The sequence below is a fragment of the Triturus cristatus genome, chromosome 12, assembly GCF_964204655.1.
Source record: "Triturus cristatus chromosome 12, aTriCri1.1, whole genome shotgun sequence".
In the NCBI taxonomy this organism is placed as follows: Eukaryota; Metazoa; Chordata; class Amphibia; order Caudata; family Salamandridae; genus Triturus; species Triturus cristatus.
The window spans coordinates 251,761,214-251,776,608 of record NC_140595.1 but is presented as its reverse complement, the minus strand read 5'-3'; positions in this window follow the sequence as shown (position 1 = coordinate 251,776,608).

Genomic DNA, 15,395 nt, shown 5'->3' with positions numbered 1-15,395 from the left:
TCTTACACTGGCCTAATGTTTAAGGTCTTAACTCTTACTCTGACCTAATAGCTAAGGTCTTAGACTCGTACTTTGGCCTACAGGTTATTGTCTTAACTCTTACTCTGGCCTAATAGCTAAGGTCTTAGACTCGTACTCTGGCCTACTGGTTAAGGTCTTAACTCTTACTCTGACCTAATAGCTAAGGTCTTAACTGTTACTCTGGCCTAATAGCTAAGGTCTTAGACTCGTACTATGGCCTACAGTTTAAGGTCTTAACTGTTACTCTGGCCTAATAGCTAAGGTCTTAAACTCATACTCTGGCCTACTGGTTAAGGTCTTAACTCTTACTCTGGCCTAATAGCTAAGGTCTTAGATTTGTACTATGGCCTAATGGTTAAGGTCTTAACTCTTACTCTGGCCTAATAGCTAAGGTATTAGACTCGTACTCTGGCCTAATGGTTAAGGTCTTAACTCTTACTCTGGCCTAATAGCTAAGGTCTTAGACTCGTACTCTGGCCTACTGGTTAAGGTCTTAACTCTTACTCTGGTCTAATAGCTAAGGTCTTAGACTCGTACTCTGGCCTACTGGTTAAGGTCTTAACTCTTACTCTGGCCTAATAGCTAAGGTCTTAGACTCGTACTCTGGCCTAATGGTTAAGGTCTTAACTTTTACTCTGGCCGAATAGCTAAGGTCTTAGACTCATACTCTGGCCTAATGGTTAAGGTCTTAACTCTTACTCTGGCCTAATAGCTAAGGTCTTAGACTCGTACTCTGGCCTACTGGTTAAGGTGTTAACTCTTATTCTGGCCTAATAGCTAAGGTCTTAGCTCTTACTCTGGCCTAATAGCTAAGGTCTTAGACTTGTACTATGGCTTAATGGTTAAGGTCTTAACTCTTACTCTGGCCTAATAGCTAAGGTCTTAACTTTTATTCTGGCCTAATAGCTAAGGTCTTAGACTCGTACTCTGGCCTAATGGTTAAGGTCTTAACTCTTACTCTGGCCTAATAGCTAAGGTCTTAGACTCGTACTCTGGCCTACTGGTTAAGGTCTTAACTCTTACTCTGGTCTAATAGCTAAGGTCTTAGACTCGTACTCTGGCCTACTGGTTAAGGTCTTAACTCTTACTCTGGCCTAATAGCTAAGGTCTTAGACTCGTACTCTGGCCTAATGGTTAAGGTCTTAACTTTTACTCTGGCCGAATAGCTAAGGTCTTAGACTCATACTCTGGCCTAATGGTTAAGGTCTTAACTCTTACTCTGGCCTAATAGCTAAGGTCTTAGACTCGTACTCTGGCCTACTGGTTAAGGTGTTAACTCTTATTCTGGCCTAATAGCTAAGGTCTTAGCTCTTACTCTGGCCTAATAGCTAAAGTCTTAGACTCGTACTATGGCCTAATGGTTAAGGTCTTAACTCTAAGGGTGGGCGTAGTTCGCGAAGTAGCACTTTGCGAAGCTACGCAAAGTGAAGTTCGCACTACGCGAGCTACGCGTAGCACTTCGCGAACTGCGTAGTAACATGTTCGCACTGTGCAAGATGTTGTTTTCAATGATTGCACAGTGCGGACAAGCAACCGGCACTGTGCAATCATTGAAAATGACATCTTGCACATTGCGAGCTGTAGTTTTCTGCTGCTCGAGTAGATTTTTACTCGAGCTTCAGCTTTCTCAACGCGAACTGGTAGTTTCTCATCGCGAGCGGTCGCGAGCATACGCGACCACTCGCAATGAGAAACCTGACCTCCTCGCGTTGGGAATCTCGCCGGGAGGTTTATTTTCCATGCTCGCGATCGCCAACTTGCAGTTGCTGATCGCGAACAAGGAAAAAGTCTCGCCGGGATGTCATTTTGCTTGCTCGCGGTCGCCAACTTGACGTTGAGGACCGCGAGCAAGCAAAAAATGACCGCAGCACTACGCAACACTACGCTACGCGTGTTCGCACTGTGCTACGTGCAGTTCGCGTAGCGCGAAGTAGCGCGAACTTCGCAAACTACGCGAGCGTAGCGTAGTGCTTCGCCCAGGCCTACTTAACTCTTACTCTGGCCTAATAGCTAAGGTCTTAACTTTTACTCTGGCCTAATAGCTAATGTCTTAGACTCGTACTCTGGCCTAATGGTTAAGGTCTTAACTCTTACTCTGGCCTAATAGCTAAGGTCTTAGACTCATACTATGGCCTACATGTTAAGGTCTTAACTCTTAGTCTGGCCTAATGGTTAAGGTCTTAACTATTACTCTGGCCTAATAGCTAAGGTCTTAGACTAGTACTCTGGCCAAATAGATAAGGTCTTAGACTCGTACTCTGGCCTAATAGCTAAGGTCTTAGACTCGTACTCTGGCCTACTGGTTAAGGTCGTAACTCTTACTCTGGCCTAATGGCTAAGGTCTTAGACTTGTACTCTGGCCTAATAGCTAAGGTCTTAGACTCGTACTATGGCCTAATGGTTAAGGTCTTAACTCTTACTCTGGAATAATAGCTAAGGTCTTAGACTCGTACTATCGCCTACAGGTTAAGCTCTTAACTCTTACTCTGGCCTAATAGTTAAGGTTTTAACTATTACTCTGGCCTAATAGCTACGGTCTTAGACTCGTACTCTGGCCTCATGGTTAAGGTCCTAACTCCTACTCTGGCCTAATAGCTAAGGTCTTAACTCTTACTCTGGCCTAATAGCTAAGGTCTTAGACTCGTACTATGGCCTACAGTTTAATGTCTTAACACTTACTCTGGCCTAATAGCTAAGGTCTTAGACTCATACTCTGGCCTACTGGTTAAGGTCTTAACTCTTACTCTGGCCTACAGGTTAAGGTCTTAACTCTTTCTCTGGCCTACTGGTTAAGGTCTTAACTCTTACTCTGGCCTAATAGCTAAGGTCTTAGACTCGTACTCCGGCCTACTGGTTAGGGTCATAACTCTTACTCTGGCCTAATAGCTAAGGTCTTAACTCTTACTCTGGCCTAATAGCTAAGGTCTTAGACTCGTACTCTGGCCTAATGGATAAGGTCTTAACTCTTACTCTGGCCTAATAGCTAAGATCTTAGACTCGTACTCTGGCCTAATGGTTAAGGTCTTAACTCTTACTCTGGCCTAATAGCTAAGGTCTTAACTCTTACTCTGGCCTAATAGCTAAGGACTTAGACTCGTACTATGGCCTAATGGTTAAGGTCTTAACTCTTACTCTGGCCTAATAGCTAAGGTCTTAGACTCGTACTATGGCCTACAGTTTAAGGTCTTAACTCTTACTCTGGCCTAATAGCTAAGGTCTTAGACTCGTACTCTGGCCTACTGGTTAAGGTCTAAACTCTTACTCTGGCCTAATAGCTAAGGTCTTAGACTTGTACTCCGGCCTACTGGTTAAGGTCTTAACTCTTACTCTGGCCTAATAGCTAAGGTCTTAACTCTTACTCTGGAATATTAGCTAAGGTCTTAGACTCGTACTATCGCCTACAGGTTAAGCTCTTAACTCTTACTCTGGCCTAATAGCTAAGGTCTTAACTATTACTCTGGCCTAATAGCTAAGGTCTTAGACTCGTACTCTGGCCTAATGGTTAAGGTCTTAACTCTTACTCTGGCCTAATAGCTAAGGTCTTAACTCTTACTCTGGCCTAATAGCTAAGGTCTTAGACTCATACTATGGCCTACAGGTTATTGTCTTAACTCTTACTCTGGCCTAATAGCTAAGGTCTTAGACTCGTACTCTGGCCTACTGGTTAAGGTCTTAACTCTTACTCTGGCCTAATAGCTAAGGTCTAAGACTCGTACTCTGGCCTACTGGTTAAGGTCTTAACTCTTACTCTGGCCTAATAGCTAAGGTCTTAGACTCGTACTCTGGCCTAATGGTTAAGGTCTTAACTCTTACTCTGTCCTAATAGCTAAGGTCTTAGACTCGTACTCCGGACTACTGGTTAAGGTCTTAACTCTTACTCTGGCCTAATAGCTAAGGTCTTAACTCTTACTCTGGCCTAATAGCTAAAGTCTTAGACTCGTACTATGGCCTAATGGTTAAGGTCTTAACTCTTACTCTGGCCTAATAGCTAAGGTCTTAGACTCGTACTATGGCCTAATGATTAAGGTCTTAACTCTTACTCTGGCCTAATAGCTAAGGTCTTAACTTTTACTCTGGCCTAATAGCTAAGGTCTTAGACTCGTACTCTGGCCTAATGGTTAAGGTCTTAACTCTTACTCTGGCCTAATAGCTAAGGTCTTAGACTCATACTATGGCCAACATGTTAAGGTCTTAACTCTTAGTCTGGCCTAATGGTTAAGGTCTTAACTCTTACACTGGCCTAATGTTTAAGGTCTTAACTCTTACTCTGACCTAATAGCTAAGGTCTTAGACTCGTACTTTGGCCTACAGGTTATTGTCTTAACTCTTACTCTGGCCTAATAGCTAAGGTCTTAGACTCGTACTCTGGCCTACTGGTTAAGGTCTTAACTCTTACTCTGACCTAATAGCTAAGGTCTTAACTGTTACTCTGGCCTAATAGCTAAGGTCTTAGACTCGTACTATGGCCTACAGTTTAAGGTCTTAACTGTTACTCTGGCCTAATAGCTAAGGTCTTAAACTCATACTCTGGCCTACTGGTTAAGGTCTTAACTCTTACTCTGGCCTAATAGCTAAGGTCTTAGATTTGTACTATGGCCTAATGGTTAAGGTCTTAACTCTTACTCTGGCCTAATAGCTAAGGTATTAGACTCGTACTCTGGCCTAATGGTTAAGGTCTTAACTCTTACTCTGGCCTAATAGCTAAGGTCTTAGACTCGTACTCTGGCCTACTGGTTAAGGTCTTAACTCTTACTCTGGTCTAATAGCTAAGGTCTTAGACTCGTACTCTGGCCTACTGGTTAAGGTCTTAACTCTTACTCTGGCCTAATAGCTAAGGTCTTAGACTCGTACTCTGGCCTAATGGTTAAGGTCTTAACTTTTACTCTGGCCGAATAGCTAAGGTCTTAGACTCATACTGTGGCCTAATGGTTAAGGTCTTAACTCTTACTCTGGCCTAATAGCTAAGGTCTTAGACTCGTACTCTGGCCTACTGGTTAAGGTGTTAACTCTTATTCTGGCCTAATAGCTAAGGTCTTAGCTCTTACTCTGGCCTAATAGCTAAAGTCTAAGACTCTTACTATGGCCTAATGGTTAAGGTCTTAACTCTTACTATGGCCTAATAGCTAAGGTCTTAACTTTTACTCTGGCCTAATAGCTAATGTCTTAGACTCGTACTCTGGCCTAATGGTTAAGGTCTTAACTCTTACTCTGGCCTAATAGCTAAGGTCTCAGACTCATACTATGGCCTACATGTTAAGGTCTTAACTCTTAGTCTGGCCTAATGGTTAAGGTCTTAACTATTACTCTGGCCTAATAGCTAAGGTCTTAGACTAGTACTCTGGCCAAATAGATAAGGTCTTAGACTCGTACTCTGGCCTAATAGCTAAGGTCTTAGACTCGTACTCTGGCCTACTGGTTAAGGTCGTAACTCTTACTCTGGCCTAATGGCTAAGGTCTTAGACTTGTACTCTGGCCTAATAGCTAAGGTCTTAGACTCGTACTATGGCCTAATGGTTAAGGTCTTAACTCTTACTCTGGAATAATAGCTAAGGTCTTAGACTCGTACTATCGCCTACAGGTTAAGCTCTTAACTCTTACTCTGGCCTAATAGTTAAGGTTTTAACTATTACTCTGGCCTAATAGCTACGGTCTTAGACTCGTACTCTGGCCTCATGGTTAAGGTCCTAACTCCTACTCTGGCCTAATAGCTAAGGTCTTAACTCTTACTCTGGCCTAATAGCTAAGGTCTTAGACTCGTACTATGGCCTACAGTTTAATGTCTTAACACTTACTCTGGCCTAATAGCTAAGGTCTTAGACTCATACTCTGGCCTACTGGTTAAGGTCTTAACTCTTACTCTGGCCTACAGGTTAAGGTCTTAACTCTTTCTCTGGCCTACTGGTTAAGGTCTTAACTCTTACTCTGGCCTAATAGCTAAGGTCTTAGACTCGTACTCCGGCCTACTGGTTAGGGTCATAACTCTTACTCTGGCCTAATAGCTAAGGTCTTAACTCTTACTCTGGCCTAATAGCTAAGGTCTTAAAATCGTACTCTGGCCTAATGGATAAGGTCTTAACTCTTACTCTGGCCTAATAGCTAAGATCTTAGACTCGTACTCTGGCCTAATGGTTAAGGTCTTAACTCTTACTCTGGAATATTAGCTAAGGTCTTAGACTCGTACTATCGCCTACAGGTTAAGCTCTTAACTCTTACTCTGGCCTAATAGCTAAGGTCCTAACTATTGCTCTGGCCTAATAGCTAAGGTCTTAGACTCGTACTCCGGCCTAATGGTTAAGGTCTTAACTCTTACTCTGGCCTAATAGCTAAGGTCTTAACTCTTACTCTGGCCTAATAGCTAAGGTCTTAGACTCGTACTATGGCCTACAGGATATTGTCTTAACTCTTACTCTGGCCTAATAGCTAAGGTCTTAGACTCATAATCTGGCCTACTGGTTAAGGTCTTAATTCGTACTCTGGCCTAATAGCTAAGGTCTTAACTCTTACTCTGGCCTAATAGCTAAGGTCTTAGACTCGTACTATCGCCTACAGGTTAAGCTCTTAACTCTTACTCTGGCCTAATAGCTAAGGTCTTAACTATTGCTCTGGCCTAATAGCTAAGGTCTTAGACTCGTACTCCGGCCTAATGGTTAAGGTCTTAACTCTTACTCTGGCCTAATAGCTAAGGTCTTAACTTTTACTCTGGCCTAATAGCTAAGGTCTTAGACTCGTACTCTGGCCTAATGGTTAAGGTCTTAACTCTTACTCTGGCCTAATAGCTAAGGTCTTAGACTCATACTATGGCCAACATGTTAAGGTCTTAACTCTTAGTCTGGCCTAATGGTTAAGGTCTTAACTCTTACACTGGCCTAATAGCTAAGGTCTTAGACTAGTACTCTGGCCAAATAGCTAAGGTCTTAGACTCGTACTCTGGCCTAATAGCTAAGGTCTTAGACTCGTACTATGGCCTTCTGGTTAAGGTCGTAACTCTTACTCTGGCCTAATGGCTAAGGTCTTAGACTCGTACTCTGGCCTAATAGCTAAGGTCTTAGACTCGTACTCTGGCCTAATGGTTAAGGACTTAACTCTTACTCTGGAATAATAGCTAAGGACTTAGACTCGTACTCTGGCCTACTGGTTAAGGTCTTAACTCTTACTCTGGCCTAATAGCTAAGGTCTTAGACTCGTACTCTGGCCTAATGGTTAAGGTCTTAACTCTTACTCTGGCCTAATAGCTAAGGTCTTAGACTCGTACTCTGGCCTAATGGTTAAGGTCTTAACTCTTACTCTGGCCTAATAGCTAAGGTCTTAGACTCGTACTCTGGCCTACTGGTTAATATGTTAACTCTTATTCTGCCCTAATAGCTAAGGTCTTAGCTCTTACTCTGGCCTAATAGCTAAGGTCTTAGACTTGTACTATGGCTTAATGGTTAAGGTCTTAACTCTTACTCTGGCCTAATAGCTAAGGTCTTAACTTTTATTCTGGCCTAATAGCTAAGGTCTTAGACTCGTACTCTGGCCTAATGGTTAAGGTCTTAACTCTTACTCTGGCCTAATAGCTAAGGTCTTAGACTCGTACTCTGGCCTAATGGTTAAGGTCTTAACTCTTACTCTGGCCTAATAGCTAAGGTCTTAGACTCATACTATGGCCTACATGTTAAGGTCTTAACTCTTAGTCTGGCCTAATGGTTAAGGTCGTAACTCTTACTCTGGCCTAATGGCTAAGGTCTTAGACTCGTACTCTGGCCTAATAGCTAAGGTCTTAGACTCGTACTCTGGCCTAATGGTTAAGGACTTAACTCTTACTCTGGAATAATAGCTAAGGTCTTAGACTCGTACTATCGCCTACAGGTTAAGCTCTTAACTCTTACTTTGGCCTAATAGTTAAGGTTTTAACTATTACTCTGGCCTAATAGCTACGGTCTTAGACTCGTACTCTGGCCTAATGGTTAAGGTCTTAACTCCTACTCTGGCCTAATAGCTAAGGTCTTAACTCTTACTCTGGCCTAATAGCTAAGGTCTTAGACTCGTACTATGGCCTACAGTTTAAGGTCTTAACTCTTACTCTGGCCTAATAGCTAAGGTCTTAGACTCGTACTCTGGCCTACTGGTTAAGGTCTTAACTCTTACTCTGGCCTACAGGTTAAGGTCTTAACTCTTTCTCTGGCCTACTGGTTAAGGTCTTAACTCTTACTCTGGCCTAATAGCTAAGGTCTTAGACTCGTACTCCGGCCTACTGGTTAAGGTCTTAACTCTTACTCTGGCCTAATAGCTAAGGTCTTAACTCTTACTCTGGCCTAAAAGCTAAGGTCTTAGACTCGTACTCTGGCCTAATGGATAAGGTCTTAACTCTTACTCTGGAATATTAGCTAAGGTCTTAGACTCGCACTATCGCCTACAGGTTAAGCTCTTAACTCTTACTCTGGCCTAATAGCTAAGGTCTTAACTATTACTCTGGCCTAATAGCTACGGTCTTAGACTCATACTCTAGCCTAATGGTTAAGGTCTTAACTCTTACTCTGGCCTAATAGCTAAGGTCTTAGACTCGTACTATGGCCTACAGGTTATTGTCTTAACTCTTACTCTGGCCTAATAGCTAAGGTCTTAGACTCGTACTCTGGCCTACTGGTTAAGGTCTTAACTGTTACTCTGGCCTAATAGCTAAGGTCTTAACTCTTACTCTGGCCTAATAGCTAAGGTCTTAGACTCGTACTATGGCCTACAGTTTAAGGTCTTAACTCTTACTCTGGCCTAATAGCTAAGGTCTTAGACTCGTACTCCGGCCTACTGGTTAAGGTCTTAACTCTTTCTCTGGCCTAATAGCTAAGGTCTTAACTCTTACTCTGGAATATTAGCTAAGGTCTTAGACTCGTACTATCGCCTACAGGTTAAGCTCTTAACTCTTACTCTGGCCTAATAGCTAAGGTCTTAACTATTACTCTGGCCTAATAGCTAAGGTCTTAGACTCGTACTCTGGCCTAATGGTTAAGGTCTTAACTCTTACTCTGGCCTAATAGCTAAGGTCTTAACTCTTACTCTGGCCTAATAGCTAAGGTCTTAGACTCGTACTATGGCCTACAGGTTATTGTCTTAACTCTTACTCTGGCCTAATAGCTAAGGTCTTAGACTCGTACTCTGGCCTACTGGTTAAGGTCTTAACTCTTACTCTGACCTAATAGCTAAGGTCTTAACTGTTACTCTGGCCTAATAGCTAAGGTCTTAGACTCGTACTATGGCCTACAGTTTAAGGTCTTAACTGTTACTCTGGCCTAATAGCTAAGGTCTTAGACTCATACTCTGGCCTACTGGTTAAGGTCTTAACTCTTACTCTGGCCTAATAGCTAAGGTCTTAGATTCGTACTATGGCCTAATGGTTAAGGTCTTAACTCTTACTCTGGCCTAATAGATAAGGTCTTAACTCTTACTCTGGCCTAATAGCTTAGGTCTTAGACTCGTACTCTGGCCTAATGGTTACGGTCTTAACTCTTACTCTGGCCTAATAGCTAAGATCTTAGACTCGTGCTCTGGCCTAATGGTTAAGGTCTTAACTCTTACTCTGGCCTACTGGTTAAGGTCTTAACTCTTACTCTGGCCTAATAGCTAATGTCTTAGACTCGTACTCTGTCCTAATGGTTAAGGTCTTAACTCTTACTCTGGCCTAATAGCTAAGGTCTTAACTCTTACTCTGGCCTAATAGCTAAGGTCTTAGACTCGTACTATGGCCTACAGGTTAAGGTCTGAACTCTTACTCTGGCCTAATAGCTAAGGTCTATGACTCGTAATCTGGCCTACTGGTTAAGGTCCTAACTCTTACTCTGGCCTAATAGCTAAGGTCTTAACTCTTACTCTGGCCTAATAGCTAAGGACTTAGACTCGTACTATGGCCTAATGGTTAAGGTCTTAACTCTTACTCTGGCCTAATAGCTAAGGTCTTAACTCTTACTCTGGCATAATAGCTAAGGTCTTAGACTCGTACTCTGGCCTAATAGCTAAGGTCTTAACTCTTACTCTGTCCTACTGGTTAAGGTCTTAACTCTTACTCTGGCCTAATAGCTAAGGTCTTAGACTCGTAATCTGGCCTAATAGCTAAGGTCTTAGACTCGTACTCTGGCCTAATAGCTAAGGTCTTAGACTTGTACTCTGGCCTACTGGTTAATGTCTTAACTCTTATTCTTGCCTAATAGCTAAGGTCTTAGACTCGTACTCTGGCCTAATAGCTAAGGTCTTAGACTCGTACTCTGGCCTACTGGTTAAGGTCTTAACTCTTACTCTGGCCTAATAGCATAGGTCTTAGACTCGTACTCTGGCCTAATGGTTAAGGTCTTAACTCTTACTCTGGCCTAATAGCTAAGGTATTAGACTCGTACTCTGGCCTAATGGTTAAGGTCTTAACTCTTACTCTGGCCTAATAGCTAAGGTCTTAGACTCGTACTCTGGCCTACTGGTTAAGGTCTTAACTCTTACTCTGGCCTAATAGCTAAGGTCTTAGACTCGTACTCTGGCCTACTGGTTAAGGTCTTAACTCTTACTCTGGCCTAATAGCTAAGGTCTTAGACTCATACTCTGGCCTAATGGTTAAGGTCTTAACTCTTACTCTGGCCTAATAGCTAAGGTCTTAGACTCGTACTCTGGCCTAATGGTTAAGGTCTTATTTCTTACTCTGGCCTAATAGCTAAGGTCTTAGACTCGTACTCTGGCCTAATGGTTAAGGTCTTAACTCTTACTCTGGCCTAATAGCTAAGGTATTAGACTCGTACTCTGGCCTAATGGTTAAGGTCTTAACTCTTACTCTGGCCTAATAGCTAAGGTCTTAGACTCGTACTCTGGCCTACTGGTTAAGGTCTTAACTCTTACTCTGGTCTAATAGCTAAGGTCTTAGACTCGTACTCTGGCCTACTGGTTAAGGTCTTAACTCTTACTCTGGCCTAATAGCTAAGGTCTTAGACTCGTACTCTGGCCTAATGGTTAAGGTCTTAACTCTTACTCTGGCCTAATAGCTAAGGTCTTAGACTCGTACTCTGGCCTACTGGTTAAGGTCTTAACTCTTACTCTGGCCTAATAGCTAAGGTCTTAGACTCGTACTATGGCCTACAGTTTAATGTCTTAACACTTACTCTGGCCTAATAGCTAAGGTCTTAGACTCATACTCTGGCCTACTGGTTAAGGTCTTAACTCTTACTCTGGCCTACAGGTTAAGGTCTTAACTCTTTCTCTGGCCTACTGGTTAAGGTCTTAACTCTTACTCTGGCCTAATAGCTAAGGTCTTAGACTCGTACTCCGGCCTACTGGTTAGGGTCATAACTCTTACTCTGGCCTAATAGCTAAGGTCTTAACTCTTACTCTGGCCTAATAGCTAAGGTCTTAGACTCGTACTCTGGCCTAATGGATAAGGTCTTAACTCTTACTCTGGCCTAATAGCTAAGATCTTAGACTCGTACTCTGGCCTAATGGTTAAGGTCTTAACTCTTACTCTGGAATATTAGCTAAGGTCTTAGACTCGTACTATCGCCTACAGGTTAAGCTCTTAACTCTTACTCTGGCCTAATAGCTAAGGTCTTAACTATTGCTCTGGCCTAATAGCTAAGGTCTTAGACTCGTACTTCGGCCTAATGGTTAAGGTCTTAACTCTTACTCTGGCCTAATAGCTAAGGTCTTAACTCTTACTCTGGCCTAATAGCTAAGGTCTTAGACTCGTACTATGGCCTACAGGATATTGTCTTAACTCTTACTCTGGCCTAATAGCTAAGGTCTTAGACTCATAATCTGGCCTACTGGTTAAGGTCTTAATTCGTACTCTGGCCTAATAGCTAAGGTCTTAACTCTTACTCTGGCCTAATAGCTAAGGTCTTAGACTCGTACTATCGCCTACAGGTTAAGCTCTTAACTCTTACTCTGGCCTAATAGCTAAGGTCTTAACTATTGCTCTGGCCTAATAGCTAAGGTCTTAGACTCGTACTCCGGCCTAATGGTTAAGGTCTTAACTCTTACTCTGGCCTAATAGCTAAGGTCTTAACTCTTACTCTGGCCTAATAGCTAAGGTCTTAACTTTTACTCTGGCCTAATAGCTAAGGTCTTAGACTCGTACTCTGGCCTAATGGTTAAGGTCTTAACTCTTACTCTGGCCTAATAGCTAAGGTCTTAGACTCATACTATGGCCAACATGTTAAGGTCTTAACTCTTAGTCTGGCCTAATGGTTAAGGTCTTAACTCTTACACTGGCCTAATAGCTAAGGTCTTAGACTAGTACTCTGGCCAAATAGCTAAGGTCTTAGACTCGTACTCTGGCCTAATAGCTAAGGTCTTAGACTCGTACTATGGCCTTCTGGTTAAGGTCGTAACTCTTACTCTGGCCTAATGGCTAAGGTCTTAGACTCGTACTCTGGCCTAATAGCTAAGGTCTTAGACTCGTACTCTGGCCTAATGGTTAATGACTTAACTCTTACTCTGGAATAATAGCTAAGGTCTTAGACTCATACTCTGGCCTACTGGTTAAGGTCTTAACTCTTACTCTGGCCTAATAGCTAAGGTCTTAGACTCGTACTCTGGCCTAATGGTTAAGGTCTTAACTCTTACTCTGGCCTAATAGCTAAGGTCTTAGACTCGTACTTTGGCCTAATGGTTAAGGTCTTAACTCTTACTCTGGCCTAATAGCTAAGGTCTTAGACTCGTACTCTGGCCTACTGGTTAATATGTTAACTCTTATTCTGCCCTAATAGCTAAGGTCTTAGCTCTTACTCTGGCCTAATAGCTAAGGTCTTAGACTTGTACTATGGCTTAATGGTTAAGGTCTTAACTCTTACTCTGGCCTAATAGCTAAGGTCTTAACTTTTATTCTGGCCTAATAGCTAAGGTCTTAGACTCGTACTCTGGCCTAATGGTTAAGGTCTTAACTCTTACTCTGGCCTAATAGCTAAGGTCTTAGACTCGTACTCTGGCCTAATGGTTAAGGTCTTAACTCTTACTCTGGCCTAATAGCTAAGGTCTTAGACTCATACTATGGCCTACATGTTAAGGTCTTAACTCTTAGTCTGGCCTAATGGTTAAGGTCGTAACTCTTACTCTGGCCTAATGGCTAAGGTCTTAGACTCGTACTCTGGCCTAATGGTTAAGGTCTTAACTCTTACTCTGGCCTAATAGCTAAGGTCTTAGACTCGTACTCTGGCCTACTGGTTAATATGTTAACTCTTATTCTGCCCTAATAGCTAAGGTCTTAGCTCTTACTCTGGCCTAATAGCTAAGGTCTTAGACTTGTACTATGGCTTAATGGTTAAGGTCTTAACTCTTACTCTGGCCTAATAGCTAAGGTCTTAACTTTTATTCTGGCCTAATAGCTAAGGTCTTAGACTCGTACTCTGGCCTAATGGTTAAGGTCTTAACTCTTACTCTGGCCTAATAGCTAAGGTCTTAGACTCGTACTCTGGCCTAATGGTTAAGGTCTTAACTCTTACTCTGGCCTAATAGCTAAGGTCTTAGACTCGTACTCTGGCCTACTGGTTAAGGTCTTAACTGTTACTCTGGCCTAATAGCTAAGGTCTTAACTCTTACTCTGGCCTAATAGCTAAGGTCTTAGACTCGTACTATGGCCTACAGTTTAAGGTCTTAACTCTTACTCTGGCCTAATAGCTAAGGTCTTAGACTCGTACTCCGGCCTACTGGTTAAGGTCTTAACTCTTTCTCTGGCCTAATAGCTAAGGTCTTAACTCTTACTCTGGAATATTAGCTAAGGTCTTAGACTCGTACTATCGCCTACAGGTTAAGCTCTTAACTCTTACTCTGGCCTAATAGCTAAGGTCTTAACTATTACTCTGGCCTAATAGCTAAGGTCTTAGACTCGTACTCTGGCCTAATGGTTAAGGTCTTAACTCTTACTCTGGCCTAATAGCTAAGGTCTTAACTCTTACTCTGGCCTAATAGCTAAGGTCTTAGACTCGTACTATGGCCTACAGGTTATTGTCTTAACTCTTACTCTGGCCTAATAGCTAAGGTCTTAGACTCGTACTCTGGCCTACTGGTTAAGGTCTTAACTCTTACTCTGACCTAATAGCTAAGGTCTTAACTGTTACTCTGGCCTAATAGCTAAGGTCTTAGACTCGTACTATGGCCTACAGTTTAAGGTCTTAACTGTTACTCTGGCCTAATAGCTAAGGTCTTAGACTCATACTCTGGCCTACTGGTTAAGGTCTTAACTCTTACTCTGGCCTAATAGCTAAGGTCTTAGATTCGTACTATGGCCTAATGGTTAAGGTCTTAACTCTTACTCTGGCCTAATAGATAAGGTCTTAACTCTTACTCTGGCCTAATAGCTAAGGTCTTAGACTCGTACTCTGGCCTAATGGTTACGGTCTTAACTCTTACTCTGGCCTAATAGCTAAGATCTTAGACTCGTGCTCTGGCCTAATGGTTAAGGTCTTAACTCTTACTCTGGCCTACTGGTTAAGGTCCTAACTCTTACTCTGGCCTAATAGCTAATGTCTTAGACTCGTACTCTGTCCTAATGGTTAAGGTCTTAACTCTTACTCTGGCCTAATAGCTAAGGTCTTAACTCTTACTCTGGCCTAATAGCTAAGGTCTTAGACTCGTACTATGGCCTACAGGTTAAGGTCTGAACTCTTACTCTGGCCTAATAGCTAAGGTCTATGACTCGTAATCTGGCCTACTGGTTAAGGTCCTAACTCTTACTCTGGCCTAATAGCTAAGGTCTTAACTCTTACTCTGGCCTAATAGCTAAGGACTTAGACTCGTACTATGGCCTAATGGTTAAGGTCTTAACTCTTACTCTGGCCTAATAGCTAAGGTCTTAACTCTTACTCTGGCATAATAGCTAAGGTCTTAGACTCGTACTCTGGCCTAATAGCTAAGGTCTTAACTCTTACTCTGTCCTACTGGTTAAGGTCTTAACTCTTACTCTGGCCTAATAGCTAAGGTCTTAGACTCGTAATCTGGCCTAATAGCTAAGGTCTTAGACTCGTACTCTGGCCTAATAGCTAAGGTCTTAGACTTGTACTCTGGCCTACTGGTTAATGTCTTAACTCTTATTCTTGCCTAATAGCTAAGGTCTTAGACTCGTACTCTGGCCTAATAGCTAAGGTCTTAGACTCGTACTCTGGCCTACTGGTTAAGGTCTTAACTCTTACTCTGGCCTAATAGCATAGGTCTTAGACTCGTACTCTGGCCTAATGGTTAAGGTCTTAACTCTTACTCTGGCCTAATAGCTAAGGTATTAGACTCGTACTCTGGCCTAATGGTTAAGGTCTTAACTCTTACTCTGGCCTAATAGCTAAGGTCTTAGACTCGTACTCTGGCCTACTGGTTAAGGTCTTAACTCTTACTCTGGCCTAATAGCTAAGGTCTTAGACTCGTACTCTGGCCTACTGGTT